The following is an 18981-nucleotide window of genomic DNA, read 5'->3' as shown; positions in this document are numbered from 1 at the left end:
CCCTCCATGTATTTTAATCGGCAGGTAGGTGCTGTAAATGGCCCAGCCCTTGTCGACCCATCAAAGAAGGGGAGACAGAGTGCTATAACCCCTGTCAAAGGTTCAAGCAATATTTTCTGGTCATGATCAGTTGGGCTGAATATCGACACTGTCTAGGTTTGCTGGCTGATCAGTTCTTTTTGAGGAACTGCTAGTTCTTACCCACAGTGGAGGGAGTGCTGGCCATGGTTCAGATTAGGACAATAGTTAGGCCTCCATGGGTATCTCAGTTTGAGAATGCTCAGTCCCTGCTAATTGCTCGGTGAGAGTATCTCCCCCTCGAGCATTGGTGTGAGCCAGAAATGACATAGAAGATGGTAGTGGTTTCACCTCCATTGGCTCCCATCACTGATCACGGCAAACCCCTGCTGGTGCCTACAAGGCAGACAAGCTGTTGAGTGGACTTGTCCTGGGTGTGGCTGCATAAGCCATGCCCACTTCACTGCTGAGGTGGAGGGGGTCACTACAGCTCCTTGTGAGTAGTGTTACCGAATGATGATTAGTGATCAGGTGAAACTCAGTACTGTAGAGATATACACGAAACTTCTTGACACCATATGTGATACCTAATGCATCTTCCTCTATTTGTAAGTAATTTCACTGCATTGTGTTTAATTTTTGGTTTTGTTTTGTTTTAGGGCGCAAAAAACAACTGGTGTCACACGTGTCCAAGTCAAAACTATAGAACATGAAGGCATACAGAAATGGAGGTCCAAAACTAAAATTTAAATGGCCTTCGCCATATTGCTTTGGCAGATAATGAAGTAAAACACGGTTGACAGCCCGTGTGTCATTTGCTAAAATGGCCGATAACTCAGACGGCAAACCCAAGCGGGAACGTAAACGGTTAAAAAATGGGCATTCCATCAGGAAGTGGCGGACAGCTACAACTTGGGTGCAATGTGTACAAAGTGGTGGTGGTGGTGGTGGGGGGGGGGGGGGGCACCACTTATCAAATGACGATGGCTAAAAAGGCAATATGCAGCCTAGTTAAAATGACTTCCTCCTGGCAGTTGCATTTAATGTTTTAGATTCCAATGCAGTCGCCTGTTCCATGCCAATGGGATACTTGTGGAACAGTAATCCATGAATGACACAATCAGACTTCAGTGGCAAGTGTTTGCTGGACTGAACGTTGCTAAAGAAATGGCCGACCTAAGGCTCTTTTTAAGTTGTAAGAAGGCTTTGTGACACACATCTGACCACCCAAATTTAACTCCTTTTTTAATCAACTGATTAAGCAGCTAGGACATCTGGACTGTGTTGGAATGAATTTTGCATAAGTATTAACTTTGTCCAGGAATGACTGTAGCTATCTGAGGTTCTTGCAAACTTCTAAGTTACTGATTAAATCCATATGCTCTTGTGTCGGCGTGAGCCCCTTATTTACTTAATATACATCTTGGGTGCTTTACATTTGGCTCCAAGAAACTACAACTGTCAGGGCAACAATGCAAACCACAGGCTTTGAGCCGCTCACATCTGTAGATTTTGCAAGTGCTGCTCCCATGTAGCCCAGGTAATTAGTAAGTCATCTAAATAATTAACACAACTGGAAATGCCTTGGATGAGATATCTGAAACATTGTGGGAGTGTGTGCGACTCCTTCAGGTGCTAGCAACCTCCTTTGGGAACAATAGCAATTAAGGGTTACCAAATACCGATGGCTGTCACAGTAGTACTGCATAAATAATTTGAAGTAACCAAAATAAGTCAACATTGTGGCAATTACATGGTAACAGTAGAACTCATATGGGGATATACCAACTGGATCATAGTCTCTTACTATGCACAATACTTCAATATACAATCATATGTACATCACATTAGTAACATTGCACGATATGCAAGGCACAAAAGCTTTTTATTATGCACAGACATTCGCACAAAATAGGTGTTACGGCACTCCAACACAACTTACAATGGAGGAAGAATAGTAAACACTACCCTACCTGAATAAAATCTATGCATTCTTAACAGGGAAACACCAGATAGCAAAACAAAAGATATCCATGTAATAAATAACAAAGCCTTGACACAAATAGGAGACTCGAGCGTTCGTGCTGGAGATGTGATAGAAGTGGCCCCACTGGTGGGCCATAGTCATAGGCTAATATTCCCACTCTGATGCAGAGGAAGGGGCATTGGAAGCTCATTTCCTGTGGATACCATTGGCAGACCATTGTCACTGGATAGAAAGGCACTATTCCATACTTATGCTGGAGAAGGGTTATTGGTGAAATGCCTGCTAACGCTATTGGTTGGTCGTCATCAGTGGCTAGATTCAAAACGGACAGAGCAAGAGAGGAGGAATGTTTACCCAAAATATTATTGTCCGCCAAGGTGACTTGCAGCACGTTGTTTATGCCGCTCACACACCGTGGCCGCGTATTTACTACCTTGATGGCAGGGAGCCAAGATGGCATTGTTGGTCTGACAATAGTTGTAACAGTAATTCCTGCTGTTACAGTTGGAATTCCCACTGACTTCTTGCTGTTGCACAACTTGAGAAACTCAGGATCTATGCCTCACAGTTAATAGGTGGGCTGTGAGAATGTCCTCACTGCTACTTTTCTACCCTACATGACAGAGGCAGAACACAGTTTACCGTCACTTGCACTGGTGGTGACGCAGGGGCTGGAGAAAGGTATAGATCCACATAGAGAGGCCGGGGCTCTAACACAGCATGATCTGACATACACATCACCATTAGCAATGGTTCCGACAGGAGTAGAAAAGTACACATATCACGGTTTCTTTAAAAATAATGGTTCACAAATAACTAAGAATACTGTACTACACACAGTCCAGTCTCATTAATATGGCCACCACCTATGTTCAATGTCAACGTGCAAAAACTACTCACAGATGGCAGGTGGCAGCACTAGCAGTTGGGATTACATAAATTGTGTCAGGGGACTGGGAAAACAATGTAGCCATCGTCATAATGCACAAAAGGAGTGATTTATCTGACATCCAAAAGGCATGTAATTGCCTTTCAGGTCAAGGGTGGAAGCATTTCCAAAACAGTTAAGTTTGTACACTGTTCATGTGCCGCCACAGATAAAGTATACTATGCAAGGCAAAATGGCAGTATCCAAAACCGGTGCCGAGGCAACTGCGGTTCACTACAGGCCATAGATGGCAGAGGGGTAACAGCAGCAGCAGAATTGCATGCAGGCAAATAGACATGCAACTGTTGTGCAACTGACCGCCCAGATGAACGAAGGGGGTACCAACGGTATCTCCTCAATGACTGTTCAGTGACCATTGCTGTGTTTGGGGCTCTGTAGCAGGCGCCTGGTTCATGCACCCGTACTGACTGCTATTCGTCGGCAACAAAGGCTGGAATTTGCATGTCAATTCTGCAACTGGACATCCACTGTGTGGCAACAGATGGCTTCTTCAAATGAATCATGTTTTATGCTTCACTGGACAGATGGCCTTTGGAATGTGTGGTATGAAACATCTGAAAGCAATAATCATCAGATAGGACCTGGCTGGAGGAGGGAGCATTATGGCCTGGGGAGTGTTTTCATGGCATTTCCTGGGTGATCTTGTCATTATGGAAGGCACAGTGGATCAACACAAGTATGCACCTATCTTTTGGGAACATGTCCACCTCTACTGAATATTTTTTTCAGCATAATGACATCTACCTACAGGACAATGCAACTTGTCAGACAGCAAGCAATGTACGTATATGATTCAGAGTACCAGGATGAGTTTACTGTACTCCGCTTGCCACCAAACTCCCCAGATTGAAACCCGATTGAGAATGTGTGGGACCACTTTGATAGGAGTGTTCATGCCATCAATTCCAAACCGAGAAACACAGCACAGCTGGCCACAGCACTGGAGTCAGCATGGCTCTACATCCCTGTTGGTATCTTCCAGAACCTCATTGACTCTCTTCCTGTATGTCTTGCAGCGGTCTGCACTACAAAACGTGGTTATTCAGGCTTTTGATAGGTAGTCACATTAATGTGACTGGACAGTATACTACCAAAATAGTTACTTCGACTTATCAATTTTATCAAAACTAAAATGCATTCAGTAAACATTATTTCAGACTACTTTGCTAAAATAACTTTTAAGTTGATGGCTGAGTCATGTGTGGGGTAGGATGGAAGCCGTAGTCTTCTTGCTTATCTTTCTTCATCTGGCAACTATTAATGCATGATATTTTTCAATTTACATACTGAATTTCATTAATAAATTTTCCATGACTATCACCTTTAGGTAACTACAATCATTTGTTCAAATGGACGATATTTGAAAACAAGCTGCTACTAGAAGATGTGTAACCGCAAGCCAACATTTTTATAACTAGAAGAATGATTAAGTCACAGGCAACTACAGGTGTAAGAAAAAGGTGTAACTGAACAATGCATTTCTCAATTTTAAATTTCAAAAAGCAGGAAGGAAGATCGAGAGCATGGTCATTTAAAATGGGGCACAAGCCTGGATTACAAAAAGACTGGGAAATTACTCGGCCAAGATTTTTTTCAAAGGAATCATTCTGGCATTTGCCTGGAGCAATTTAAGGAAATCACTGAAAATCTAAATCTGGAAAGTCTGATGAGAACTTGAACCAGCATTGTCCTGAATGCGAGTCCAATATTTAAACTATCTGACCACATTGGTTGGTTTAAATGATAAAGCACAATAATTTAACGTCATAACACAACAAACTTATGTACATATTTTTTGTTATTTTATGGAGTTATTAAACTAAATTCTAAAATTGAAGGTGCCCATTAGCATTAGTGTCTCTAAAATACCTATTGATACTGTTATGCTACCATATGTTACAAGGAAATAAAGTTATCCAAATAACAATAACTAGAGTCAGCTCGTTTTTGAAGCTTTGAATACATTGGGCAGGGAGCAAACAGACAGCACCAGATTCAGCTGTCAAATATCCTACGATAACAAATTTCATCACACTAAAATAACCACAACCACATAAAACATCACAAACTTGTATATGACCCAATACCACTCTGACAGAGACAACTGTATTTTCAGAATGAGATTTTCACTCTGCAGCGGAGTGTGCGCTGATATGATAATCTGCCAGGAAGTTTCAACTGTATTTTCACACGCGAAATTCCAATGGATATGTTTATACAGACACTATAGATAAAATATGTTCTAATCTACTATTTCTAGCCATTACTTACCAGCAGCAACTGTTCTGCCAAAATTCAATTTCAGTAGTTTACAGTGCATTCAATCCACAAGAAGTTACAACAGATGAATGATTGTTCACTTTGATACAAATGTGGATACACTTGGAATGGTGAAATGAGAACTCCTTAAGCCCCATCTACTCCCAACCTTTGTTACAGCATTCTTATCCTTTTGAAAGACCCAGGTGCAGCACTTTTCCTATGCACCCTTCCCAGCACATCTAATTTCAATTCCATCACAGGCATATCCTATGCAGTCAGGAACAGGGTCACTGGTGAAAACAATCATCCCTTACAGGCAACAGAGTACACTGATGGCCACCATGAGCAACCACCCTCAAGACAGCTGAGTTATGCAATTCCACCAGCAAAGGTGCTACCTGTTTTGTAGTGTGGTCAGCCTGTTACCATGATTTTAACGCATGTACAGAATACCACAGTACATAAATAAACTGCAGGACGGCGGAAGTCTTCTCCAGTCCTCAATGGCTCAAAAGAAGGTGACTGGCAGGTGCCCAGCGTAATAAATGATGAAAGGCTGCAGGCCCAAAAGTTCTTTAATAAAGCAGTCATGGAATATATCAGCTCTGCTGTAGCTTTCGCACAATATTTTATGTTGGGATGACAATCAGCCGACTGTCCACCTGAATGAACAGCCACCACTAAGCTGTGGTCAACAGCAAATTGACCATTCAGTGGCAGAACATGCTGCTAAGCACAACATGCTCTCCATCAGTTGCTGCTTAACATGTGGCGACATCAGGATCATCTCCACCACCAACACCAGCTTCTCTGAATTGTATACATGTGACAGGGATCTCACAGTACCTGGCCTTAATCTCTACTAGTCCCTGCCTCACACCTGTCTCCACTTTGTCCCCAAGACCCTTACTTCACTCAGTCTACATTTATGCTTCTCTCTGTTGTCTTTCACTTTCTCTGTTCATTCCCCTTACAAATCCGTTCTTCCCGGTATATTATGTGCCTTTACTTCTTCCATTATTTGAAGGATATAGAGTCTTAATCCTTTTTCTGTTAAATAACGTATTTTACTAAACAGAACTTTTGAGAAATACAAGCTACTGCGCTACAGATATTTTATTTGAAAGCTGTTTAACATGTGTGGGCATACGCAGACGCCAAATGTTCATACTGTAATGACTGAATGAATATAGAATTAGTAACAGCAGATAGTGGATATCTAAGCATGCTGAAAATGGAAAGGTTTCTCCATGTTAGATATGGGATAGATAGAAGGCAGAGAGCTTCTGTGAGGATCTTAAATGGCTGCACGTATGAACTATTTCCAAGCTACCACAGTCTGAGCATTGTGATGTGTGGACATGATGGAAGTACAGTGCATCAGCCCCAAAAGCCTCATCAAATAATTGGATTGTCTGTTGACACCATTGTGAGAAGCCTATATTTCAGAACTCCTCCTCATAAACCCATCTCTATTAGTAATGTCACTAAGAGCAGCGTGTCTAAATTCTGCAGCAACATGCTATTGTCAAAGAGGCAGATTCCATAACCAGTCGTATACTGTCTCTCTTCCTGTAAGTTTCCACAATGAACATGGATGGAATGATAGATAGATGATTGGACAGCTGGATATGTTGGTGTGGGTGCACGACGGCAAGGTCTTCAGCGCCCATGCAAAAACAATTTGAGACAAGTGTTGGTAAAATACACTAAACAGTATATTTTAGCATGTGAAATAAAGGTAACAAAAGTTGGACAACTACGTGTGTATCCACACGCAAGCATGGAATGAAGTATCACGTCAATATCAACAGATTAACTAAACAGCAAGAAAGTAATATAAGGAGCTAAAACAATATAGCAGATGGATGTGGCTGGCTGACCGCAAAAATTATAAAGGAGCAGCCAGCCTCTCTGCAACACAGTAAAACCTCCAGTCTAAAAGTTTGGGCCAGAGACCAGACACGTTACAGAACTTTAAAACCTTAGTCACACTCATATTGTCATCAACTAAAATAGAGGTCAGAACCCCACCAATGTCTGCTTATGCCCTTGCGTCTTTATATAAAATGCACTCTGTTAACATATGGCACAGAGAGATGGGTACACCCCGAGCATCACAAAATGGGGGATCCTCGCGCCGTAGTAAAAAACCATGTATACAAGGACAGTGCCCTATGCAAAGGCATGGGAGGGTAACTTCATCCCACCTGAGCAACTGGCCGGAGGAACTTCACCAGCCACAGCTGTTTGTCCATTACTGCCCGCCATTCCTCATCCCACTACTGCATGAACATCCCGTGTAGTGCAGCCTGTTCATTTCCCCGTACCTCAGCATGACGTGGCACCCAGCAGAATGGCACCAGCTGTCCCTGCTGTTGGAGCAAGTACAGTTTGTCACATATCAGCTGGGCCAACTCCTCAGCTGGGTACAGATTTTGTAACAACTGTAAGGCACTACGAGAATTGGAGCAAACGAGAAACCTTTTGCCCTAAATACGACGCATCAGCTCCAGTGCCTTCAGGATCGTATGGAGCTCCGCCGAGAACACAATATACTCATTATGAAGGAGAATCCTGGTGACATGGTCATGGAACACGACAGAGCAGCTAAGGGACTTCCCTTGTTTGGAGCCATCAATGTACACTACTGTGAAACCGTGATGCATATCTAAAATATTAAAAAAACAGAGATTGAAATGTAAAAACTGGTGTACTATCTTTCTTAAAATTGATAAGTCTAAAATTAGTCTGGGCCTCTGGAGGAGCCAAGGTGGAAATCTGCTCCAACTGCGATGTAAAACATGAAGACCGGCCACACTCATCTCTAAAAGTCAATCCTGTGTGCGAATCCAAGACAGCCTCGTTGCCCGTTATGAAAAGCCTTTCCATTGGAGGCTGGGCAACAGTATGGTATGCCGGTGTGTATAATGTTTAATATACCTTTCACAGCATAAGTAGCCGTCATCTGATATAAAGTGGCAGTTCACCAACCTCTGTACACAGGCTTCATATGGGGCTTGTTCTGAATGCCCTAGTGGCCAATCGAACCCCTTCATGGTGCACCACATCCAATATCTTTAGCAGATCAGAGAGAAGTCATCCCATAGCTATGGGACGGCCATTGACTAGTGTCAACAACTTCAATGTAAGACGAGGACCCACAGTCCAATATACTTTTAATTCTGTTTTACTCTATGGACTTACCAACTATTGGTGATGGTATTTTGTCTTTTTAGTCCGTTTAACTTCATGACATAGATTTTACAACCTGATGATGAGAGCATTGTCTCTTGAAACGCGTTGTTAAAATATGTATAAGAATCGCGGTTGAATGCTAACAGTGATAACCAGTATAACGACAACTGCTACCTCGACTCCATAATGGATTATATCAAATACCTAAAAGACGATGCCAGTGCTGGAAAGCCTGTTGTACAGCCACTTCCAGGAGGGCCAGGTCATCAAAGATGGAGTGGTACCTCCTGAACCCATACTGAAAGCAATTAAGGAATTCCCTTGATTCTAAGATCCAGACAAGGCGGTGGTTGACCATCCAATCCAAGGACTTTCTCATGCAGCTTGTGAGGGCAACACTACAGTAACTAGTCGGGAATGTACGGTCTTTTCCAGATTTTAAAAGAGGAATTACAATTGCCTCACGCCAGGAGTCGGGAAAGTGACCTGACTCCCATATGGCATTAAAAAGAAGTGCAAGGAGGATATCTTTGTTTCGTCTTGTGATGGGCCACAGCATACTGTAATGGATTGGCTGTGACTACAGGGCATGTCATGAGCCACAGACAATGCAGAATCCATCTCCCACATGGAAAATGGGCAATTGTAATTTTCATCAGTGGTGAACGGTAGTCCAAACTGGACCTCTCAACAACCGCTCTATGGCACTGGAAACCTGCATCCTGTCTGGCTGTTGCAGTAACTGTGGCGAAATAGGCCGCCATAGTCTGGGCAATGTCTCGTGGATTGGTTTGGAGTGTTCTGTTCCCCATTACAGCAGTCATGGGGCACCTTCCTCCTCTCCCAGAAATTCTCCTGATGGTCTCCCATACAACAGAACACTTTGTAGAACAATTAATGGTGTTCAGGAACTGTTACCTACCACAACCTCTTCTTGCTCTATCGAAGAATCCGGCGACATTTCACCCTCGCCACCCAAAAGGCTGCAAGGTTCTCTGGCAGTTGATCGGCACTTGAACCTAAGCAGAACTGCACGCCTAGTCCTGATTGCAGAGCGCCATTTGTCACTCTAACAAGGGACAGCCTGCCTCTTCGGTAGTCCCGTGGGGTGTGGAATGGATGCTTCAGTGGCATGGTGGATCACTTTGGCAATATGATCCACCCATTCCACAACATTGACACAATGTTCAAACTGTGCTAGCTGTCCATGAAGTTTACAGTCTGCTCTACTGAGCACCCATTGTGGTTGATTGGTTGGTTTTTGGGGAAGGAGACCAGACAGCGTGGTCATCGGTCTCATCGGATTAGGGAAGAATGGGGAAGGAAGTCGGCCGTGCCCTTTCAGAGGAACCAGCACCCATTGTGGTGGTTTCCTTTCTAGTTCCACTATCTGGCATGTGAATCCAAATTGGGAAGTGGGTCCAAGTCATCGACCACTTCCCATTGAGCAGGGGAAGCAAGAGCTGGAAATCAAAGTGACAGATCGATGGCAGAGAATGACCCAGTTGCAGCGCAGAAGTACGTGCTTTTCCCGTACTTAGCAAATATGCACATGACGGCACGAGAACCCTCTCAATCGCTCCACCCCTGGGACAGGTAGTTGCAGAGCCCCAAAGCACATTGTGTGCATTAACATCACCACAGAGGATGATGGGGTGGGGGAGCTGCGTAACGTCGTTTAGAGCCTCTTCACTGAGCGTATCATGTGGCAGCAGGTAAAGGGAACATACTGTCAATGAATAACACATGAGCACTGATATAGCAACTGCTTGTAAATTCGTTGTAAGTGAGTGAGGCGAGGAGTGGTAGTCGGTACTGACAAAAATATCTCCTCGAGCTCTCTCTCACTTGGGTCGCCGTCCTTGTGGAGTACATACCCTTGTAGCTCAGGGGTGTATGACTGTGTGAAATTAGTCTCCTGGAGACACAGACACAGTGGTCTACTCTGAAATAGTAGGCAAAGTTCCTCCACATGCAACCTGAAACCCTGCAAGTTCCGCAGAAGTATGGGAGCCATCTATCAAGGGGATAGCACCTTCATCCTATCTCTACGCAGAAGGGGGGGGGGGGGGGGGAGAGACTGCAGAGGGTGGAGGTTCAGTCATGGGGCGAGATGATTGCCCCACATACTCCATCAACGCTGGGAAGAGTCAGCAGACACATCAGGTAGAATCATATCAACATGGTCCGACGGTTTACTACTCGATTTCATCTGTTGTTGCTGCTTTACAGTAGCTTCTCGCTGTTTCAAGGGGTTTGCTGGAGCTGCAGTAGGAGGGGTAATGGCTGCGGTGCTGGACTTTTGAACAGCCTCAGCCTTTGGAGGTGCTGTGGACTCACCCTTGTTGGCCACTGTACCTTTGTCTGCTGTTCTAGTGGACACTACAGGCTCTGAAACACTTGCTGCCTTGAAAGTGCACTGACACTCGCCGCCTCCGTTTGAGTAGAGGCATACGCTTTTTGAATAGGCTTCTGAAGAATTGAAGCAAAAGATGTGACAAATGTGGGAGGCCGCATGGACTTAAATATCTTTTTGGCCTCATCATAGGGGATACACTTGGTTGTTTTTATTTCCTGTGCTTTGCATCCTCTACAGAGAACCTTCACAGTCCTTACTCCAAACAGGGTAGAGCAGTTGATACATTTGGCAGGAGACGAGCAACCAACTCCTCCATGAGTGGCCTTACCACAGTTGCCATACGTCACTGGCTTTTGAAGCAGCGCATTTGCTTAAGGAAATAAGGCGCATGCTAAGGCGAAGAAAGCCAGCCTTAACATGCTCAGGAAGTTTTGTGCTACTGAATGTCAGGATAAAAGAATCAGATTTGATAGGACCCCCATTTACCCTCTTCATGATTTTTTCATGTCTACTACACCTTCTGGAGCCTACTTGGAAATCTCGATGAGATCCTTGAACATCACAATGCCTTTGCTATAATTCAAGGTGGTGTGCAGTTCAGTGTCTATTGCATACTCTCCGAGCTACTTAGCTGTTTGTAGGTTAGTGGCTTGCTGGGAATTGGAAGTTTCCACTAACAGTGTCCCACAGCGCAAATGCTTCACTGATTATATGGAGCTGTAGATCCCCTCCAAACCCTTTTGTATATAGAAGGTCGAAACCTTTTCAAAAGTACCCTCCTTCCATTTCACTACTAAAAACACATTCCGAAGACCAGCATGCACTCTGTTACTAGATACTGTACTTTTCGAATGAAATTGTCAATCAGGACTTGTTACAGGAGCCCTCTTGTTAGATGGGGTACCTTCCAGTGGTCCACCCTTTCCGCTGGGAGGAGGAAAAGCAAATTTTAGAGGATCCATTTCAGTCCCACGAACATCTGAGGTGCGGCAGGTTCCCCAGAGGTTGCCTGCTAGCAACTGTTCCACCTCAACACCCATGCATCTCATCAGAGCGCAGCGAACCTCAAGACTGAGTGTTTTTTTACACAGGTTTTTACAAATCTCACGATCCGGACAGTCAAGCCAAGATCTCCATTCCCTGTGACACACAACTTGGTGGTTGCTGAAGCATGCCCAGAGCTTATGGTGACAGAGAACTGGCAGATCTGACCAGTCCTCATCTCAGGAACCCCAAGGTCACCAAGCCCCTACCCAGCAAAAGAAACTACACTGAATAATTATCTGACTGACTCCCAAGCTTTAACATGGCTGCCTAAACTATATTCTACACAAGTTTAGAGTTTTCATGAAGAACTGCAATCACTGATGGACGGTTGGTTGGTTGGTTGGTCTCTCTCTCTCTCTCTCTCTCTCTCTATCTCCCCCCCCCCCCCCTTCAGAGTTCCATTATTCACTGACACACTACCTGAAATGTACTCTCAGTTGTGCAAAATCTGCTTCTCCTTAAAATGGGGTTGGCCATTAAAATTGCAGCTGCAGAAAGGACACCAAATAACATAATTTTTTCCTATTGTATATATACAGTACACTGTTAACAACACATGAATGTAATATCAGGTATTCAGGGCTATACAGTGAAATTTAGTACACACAGCTGCTACCTCTCACAGCCTCAACAGCTGTACATCGAGTAGGACATAAAGAGAAATTAAGCTCGGGCAACAGCTACAGGTGCATCATCATCACATTACAAATGTTATGACTGGCTGTCCGAATTAATGACTACCGGTATGCAAATCCGAGGTAAATGTGTTGCATACCCAATGGCATCCCATTCCACCACACCAAATGCTTTGCCATATGAGAGGGATAAATGCAATGTGATGCTTTTCAGAACTGAGACACACCTGGAAAGACGAGGTGTGACAAACAAAACTACCTCCTAACTCAAGATATGTGTATGGCTGTTCAATATTAAATGACCGAACAAAAATTGATGTTGTTCATAAGTACTAGTATGGCATTAGAAATACATCAATTCCAGATCTGAATGACAAGTCATGGGACCCACAATGTGGGCACCAAAATTGTGGAATGATAAACTGTGGTCTCAGCAGAAAATAATCCTGTCACTGTGTATTTCTGACATATGCTGGTAGATGTTTCTCCTCCTCACATGAGGCACAATCTTCTCCCAAACAAAGCAACATCCAAATGTGATTTCTAACATCCAAATGTAATTTCTAAATGAGAAACCTACTGTATAATCTTTACATACAAACAAGATAGAGATGGTGTTACTCCTACCTACTATGTAAGCTCATAGCATTTTTCATAGCTTAAGTTTAATAAGCGCAGCAGATGCACATAAAACAGACTTCAGTCACCAATAATACATTCTGCTTCACTATTTATGACAGTCTGCCAATGATGGGGTAACTTTTCAATTCCACAACTGTAGAAATCACACGGTTTTGAGGCGAAGAGCTCGTCGAGTCATGTTCGGATCGCTTCATCCAGAAAGGAACTTCCTTGAAGATTGTTTGACAGAAAGTGAAAAGGTGAAATCTGAGGGCACAAGATCCAGGAATAAGGTGGGTGTGGAATGACTTCCCAACCCAACTTGTGTATAGTGTTTTTTTTTCTCAGTCTAGTAGGATGCAGGCAGGCGTTATCATGAAGTAGCATCACTTCTCACAGCCTTCCTGGTCACAGTTCTTGGATTGTGTCTGCAAGACATCTCAATTGTTGACAATAAATGTCAGCAGTGATGGTTCGCCTCACGGAACAATTTGTAGTATGCCACACCATCACTGTTCCACCAGATGCAAGACATTATCTTTTGCGGATGTTTGCAGGTCTTTGTATGGGAGTTGCTGCTTTGTTTGGACTCAACAATCATTTTCTTTTCCTTATATTAGCATAAAGACATCATTTCTCGTCACCAGTAACGATACAGGATAGAATGGTCGGTGTTATTCATGAGTCATCTGATGACAAGCAAGCAGAGTTGTACATTTGGCCACCCACAATTTCTGTGAGTTTGGCTTGGAACATGTGGTACTGCTGCACCTGATTTTTGAACCTTTCTCATTGCATAAAAATATTGTATGAAGGTGGAATGATCACAGTTCATCACATTTGCTACTTCTTGACTACACCGGCATGGATCATAGTGGATTAATAAATTTAAACTATTTTCAACAAACACTGAAGGTCTTCTGAATGTGAAGAGTCACTAATGTCAAAACAATCCTTCCTAAAACAAGAAAACCATTTTCTTGACGTGCTCTGCCCAATCGCATTATGCCTATAAACAGTGTAAATATTTCTGGCTGCCTCCATAGCTGTCACCCCTTTATTGAACTCAAACAGAACAATAGGTCAGAAATGCTCCAATTTCTCCACTTAGGACTTCATTTTCTAGCATCCACAGCTCCCCTCAGTATCTCCAAATGACAAAATGACAATATGTAAACTCAAATAGCAACAGTGAATTACAAATAAAAAATGACAATTGCTAAATAAGCCCTTAGCAACCAGAATACCAACACACAAAACAAAAACGCTACAAACTTATGCACCAACCTAAAATATCCTAGCAAACAGTATTAGCTCATTAATGGTTAGCAGTGTAACAGTCCTGCCTCACTGCTGTCATTACTAGACTTATAACAACAGCCAATACTTACTCACACACAGTAAATATCTTGTCTGGCAGGGAACACAATCACAGAACAAGAAAGGCAGAACATGCGTTCACTACTATAAACACTGTAGTTAATGGGTTACCAGAATCAAAAGAAACACAAAGTGACAAATGCAAATAGAAGTAAAAGTATACATGCCTACTAGTGTCACAGATGTGAAGAGACTGAATTAATGTATGAAGATACACAAGAAATTACTCAGTTTGTGAGAGAGATATTTAATTGTGATGGAGAGCTGAACCTGATAGCAGGAAGAGAGAGAAAAACAGTGTAACACATAATAGGGGGGGGGGGGGGGGGGGGAAGTTACTTGTTACAATTTGATACAGTACACTATATAATCATTACAAGCCCTTGGTTTCAGGAACGTGACAAAAGATCTTACAGGAGCAAGAGAGATATGGAGACACGACAAAGTTTCATATAGAATACATAGTGGTATTTTGAGAAAAATTGAAAAAACCAGATAGCAAACAAGTTAGTAAAAGGTAAGAAATTAAGGAGATGAGATCTGGATAAGTTGCAGCAATCAGAGATGGCCGAGTGTTTCAGTATTAGGCAGCAACTAACTGAAACAGGGAAAGGAGTGTAATAGAAGAGGAATGGGCAGCTATGAGAGATGAAATAGTAAAGACAGCACAGGAAAAACCACATAAAAAGAAAAAGGCTCAACAGCAGCTCTTGAACAATACAGGAGATGTTAAAATTAATTTATGGAAAGTGGAAACACATATGAAGCAACTGAAATACAAATTGGAATATAGATATCCAAAACTGAGACTGATAAGTAGTCCATAATACGTGTTTAACGTCCTGTTGACAACTAGGTCATTAGAGAGGGAGCACAAGCTTCGATTAGGGGAAACTGAAGAAGGAAAGCGGCCATTTCCTTTCGAAGGAACCATCCTGGCATTTTCCTTAATCGATTTAGGGAAATTATGGAGAACCTAAATCAATACAGCCAGACATGGGTTTGAACCATCGTCCTCCGGAATGTGAGATGCGACTCCAGTGTGATTATCACTGCACCAACCCACTCAGTTTGGAGAAAAGAGAAACAGCTGTACAGCTATCAAGCACTCAATTGACAAGCCAGTATTAAGCCAAGAAGGAAAGGTTGTACGAGGGAAGGAACATCTGCAATTGCTATATGAAGAAAGGAAACTGCTTCGGGTTGGATTTCATTGGAACCTTTGTGGACAGTGAGCGATTTAATTCAAAGAGGAAGTCAGCAATCAGTTGTGATTCAATCTGCACTTTATTGCAGACCTAGATTTCTGTTACAAGATGGCAATCGCCAGCGCATATGAAGTGAGGCACATGTGCCCTGATGATAATTATCCTGTAGCTAAAATCTAGACAAGCACCAAAGTAAAGACTGAATCATGACTGACTGCTGACTTTCTTCCCAATTGAAAGGGAATGTGACAACAATATGATGCAAAAGTAAGAGGAAACAGACACAGATCAGAAGGGTGATACAATGCTATAAGAATAATTTGCACAGCAGCCAGTGTATTGTCAATATAGGATGTGAGAAGAGACAGCTTTTTAGCAGATGTGTTGCTTGGGGTGGCACACTCTAATGTTGAGTTTTGATGTCAGCAAAGTGGTTGTGTTGCGATTTAGAAGAGGTTGTTTTGTGGGATAATACACTGGATATGGCTTTGAACTTTAACAGTCGTTGATAATGGTTGCTACAACATATACCATTAATTTTAAGCAATAATACGGTGCTTTAATACACTATATTAAGAGAAACCATTGTGGGACAGGAATCAAAATGGTGAGGGTTGCTGCATCACATACCATTCACAGTCTCCTGTGGATGCTTTTGGGTTTGGTAGGGTAGGGGTCAATTGTTATTTTGAAATTTTTGTTTCCTTTTGAGATTTGACGATAAAATATGACTGTTAAACATAAACTGGAATTTAAAAATGATGAAACTGTGGTTTGCAGTAACATAAGAGGGAAATTGGGGGCCAGTTAAATTATTGTTTTTTTGGGAGGGAGAAAAAGGCAGTCTTCTGCCTTGCACACTCATTTAGAAGAATATTGATGACAGAAGTGTCTGATGTACAACTTCTTTTCAGAGTTTCTTAAAAGTTATGGGGAAAATTTATAGACCAAAGTTAGTTTCTTGAGCTGAGGAGGGGAGGGTACATTATAAGATGTGAGTTTTGTGATTGTAGTTTGGAATTTGGGGTAATGGTGCAGTTTTCTGTGATACTGTTTGGGAGGGATTTGGGAGAGGAGCCAAGGGAGGAAGTTTTAAGTTAGTTTGGCTTCACCAACTCGCAATCAAACTGTCACCTTGCAACCTTGGGCTGCATTAGAGATCAGTCTGTCACCACAACCAAGATTTCATGTGGGTCCAATATGTAACTTCAGCCATATATTTTTGTTTTATGACCGTCATGGTTCTCCTTTATAAGGGGGAACGACAGGACACTGAATGAGCACATAAACGAATTAACTAGGAACTTTATTTTTGAGTTATCTTTGTACCAGATAGAAGTCCACCACTTCTTGAAATCTAATGTCATACTTCTGATTTTTTTTTAATGATCATCTACAGGATAGTCACATACACAAGTATAACCACCAAACACAGAACCTCAATTTTGTTTCCCCATAGATCTTTCTCGTCCTCCTAACCACGGATTTTGTATGCATGTATTTGTTCCAATACTCATATTCTCACTAAATAAACCAGCGACCTTCAGCTGTCAGCAGTCACTCCACCGCAAAACTGAAGTTCAGCCCATATATTACAATTAAGCCCAGTACAGGGCACAAAACAGTATGAACACATTAAAAAAGATGAGTAGCCATATCACAAGATAAAAACCTACAAGGAGAGGTAGTGAAGTATAACTGAGGGAAATGTGGATATCCCAACAAAAAACTGCCTAATGCTTGAAGAAGGAAAGTTGTTCTCATAACTATCTTTTCTTCCATTGGGTTAATTCTATACCACTGTATGAAATGCTGTATGACATTTGGAACCGCAGAAAATAAGCTTTGGTTGATGGAATCTGAAGTAACAATGAGCCACTCAAATGACTCAGTTTGGAGAGCATTACTCATAAAAGGTGCAGATCCAAATAGCCTACTGAGTTATAGCCTATCATCAACAAGGACTCTGATAGGAGTAGAAAAATGGACAAATCAAAGTATTTAAAAAAAATGGATAGTTGGAACATTAACTAAGAAATCTGTATTATATTATCAAAATTGTCTGTTTAACATAACAATTCCATAACAACAAGGATGTATTCAGTAAATATCATTTACAACTACACCGTTAAAATAACAGTTGACATTTGAGACGTGCATGGTACATAACTTAATTAATAAATTTCCGCCACTTAAGCTTGTAACTAGTTGTAACAATAATAAAATATGTATGTAACCACAAGTCATCGTCGCAACAGAGATACATCGCCACCGCCATACACAACACACCATGCGATATTTGTGGTAAAACAGTATACCTCTACATTTATTTCTCCGTTTTCAATATTCAAAAAGGAGGACTTAAGATTGACAGCGCGGTTACTCGAGGTGAAACACAAGCCGGGATTACATATGATCGGGAAAGAAAGGGGCTATGTCTTTTTTAAAAGGAGCGATCCTGGTATTAACCTGGAGTCATTTACGGAAATCACGGTAAACCTGAATCTAGATGGGCACACGAGGACTTTAGTTGTCCTCCTCTCGCACGCGAATCCGAAATGCTAACCATTGCACCACATCGCTCGGTATAAATATTCGCATGCGAATCCAGTGTGCTAACCACTGCGACCGATTAAAATATTAAGGCAGAATCATTTAACAGCATAACAAATTTATTTGGTTATTTTATGCACTTCTTAAGCTGAATTCCGGAAATGCAGGTATACATTAGCACTACTGCCTCAAAAATATATGTCGCTAGTGTTACGCTATCATACGTTGCGTGAAAATGAAGATACAATATCACGTAACTGGAATCAGCTCGCTTTTTAATCTTTAAATATCAAGGCCTGCAAGCAAATCGATAGTACCTGATCCAACTATCAAACACTCTATGATAGTAAATAATGTCACAGTAAGATCACTACAACATTAAATATCACACAATTTTACACAACTTTCACACATGGCTATCTTCGAAGCAGACGACTGTATTTTCGCGCGCAAAATTCCAATGATTGGTTATAAATCAACCAAAGATGTAAGTCCACTTTTGATGGAAATGTCTCGCGCCAGTAAAACATCTGGCTGCACTGTCGCTTTGGACACGAAATTGACATCACGTGACCATACTCAACCAGCTCTAGAAAACTCCTGATTGTGCCTGTTTACCGTTCTGAGAGTAGCTGCTAAGACGGTTGCCTACTTTCATATAGCTTGCTTTTTCTCATTTCGTTTACTTTCTTTGTTATTTTTTGTTTCTTTATATTTGCTACTAGAAATTAATATCTTTTCATAAGTTTATGCTGTTAAAGAGA

The 18981-nt window shown here is 42.1% G+C and overlaps 1 protein-coding gene across 2 annotated transcripts in view; it reads right to left on the bottom strand.

The window, feature by feature from the left end:
* The window catches only part of LOC126253250 (origin recognition complex subunit 1), a 138940-nt gene extending 120278 nt beyond the window's left edge, over positions 1-18662 (bottom strand). Inside the window, exon 1 of one of the 2 annotated variants that reach the window (XM_049954453.1) lies at positions 18535-18662. The gene's annotated coding sequence lies outside the window, so the exon portion shown is untranslated. Of the gene's footprint in view, positions 1-5225; positions 5689-18534 lie in introns of those variants that run through there. The other variant, XM_049954452.1, reaches the window with a different exon arrangement.
* Positions 18663-18981: the final 319 nt, after the last annotated feature.

Source organism: Schistocerca nitens, chromosome 4 (assembly GCF_023898315.1).
Source record: "Schistocerca nitens isolate TAMUIC-IGC-003100 chromosome 4, iqSchNite1.1, whole genome shotgun sequence".
Lineage (NCBI taxonomy): Eukaryota > Metazoa > Arthropoda > Insecta > Orthoptera > Acrididae > Schistocerca > Schistocerca nitens.
Note: the sequence above shows the minus strand (reverse complement) of the source record. Positions and strands in the feature narration are given on the sequence as shown.